Below are 1,355 nucleotides of genomic sequence, written 5' to 3'. Positions count from 1 at the left end.
TAAAATAAATAAATAATAATAAATAATATAATAATAATATATATAATATATATATATATATATATATATATATATATATATATATATATATATATATATACGCATTCATACATACCACACACAATGCGTGTCTACATATATATGTATATATATATATATACACATTCATATATACACACACACATGCCTATATACACACATACACTTACATGCATACACACGCAACATGCAATGCACGCCTGCAAAGACAAAGACACATAAATACATAAATGCATACTTGGATAGATACGAATCTTAATTAACTATAATTAAGTCATTCTTAGCGAGCGAATAATTACACACGTTTGAATCATCACAGCACAGATTACAATGTAATCGATATCATAGATATAATATTGTTAAAGTAAGATTATAGCATTACTTAATAATCCCTTAATTTTTCTTTATTGAAATTCGATAACAATACAATCCAATGGTTGATAATTGATAACTTATTTTGAAATTTTAATAATCAGTAATTAAAAGAATTTATAATTCAGAAGAGAAAAGGAATGAACGATGAAAAGAAAAAATTTCTTCAAATATTTTCAACAAATTTTAAAAGATAATAAATTATAATGAAATCATATAAATGTAATTAATGTAATTGATATCTTATTGACTTAATTAATTGTCTTTTTTTTCTTCATTTTTGTTCTCTTTTTATTTTTTTATTTTTTTTAAAAAAAAGTCAAACTTATCCATCTTTCTTATTTTTCACCTCAAATACTATTTAGGGAAAGAAAACGGCATAACTTGATATATATAACATATTTTAGTGATATTAATCGATGAACGGAAACACTAGATTGATAGAGCATTGAAAATCCCGTTTAATTTAATGATAAATAAAATGATAAGAATGAATTTCAATCATCAAAAAAGCGATTGAACAATTGCATTTTTTTTTTGCTTAAGTTTCAAATGCCGTTAATTAATGTTATTAGAAAAAATAAAAAATAAAAAGAACCTTCAATTTAAAAATTAAAAAATCGATAAAAAAGAAATATTTCACATTAAAATTATTCAATAAGATGAATATTAACAAAGGAAGAAAGAATATTAACAAAGGAAGAAAGACTAAAATGGGATTCAAGGATAAAAAATTTGGCAAACATAAATTATCTTCTGTCATTATGGTGTTAAATCATAATTTCCTACAATATTTATAATTTAATTGTAGTAGTAATAATAATAATAATGATAATGATGATGATAATAATAATAATTAATAATAATAATAATAATAATAATAATAATAATAATAATAGAATAATAATAATAATAATAATAATAATAATAGAATAATAATAATA

This window comes from Loa loa, assembly GCF_000183805.2.
Source record: "Loa loa unplaced genomic scaffold supercont3.353, whole genome shotgun sequence".
NCBI classification, from domain to species: Eukaryota; Metazoa; Nematoda; class Chromadorea; order Rhabditida; family Onchocercidae; genus Loa; species Loa loa.
Note: the sequence above shows the minus strand (reverse complement) of the source record.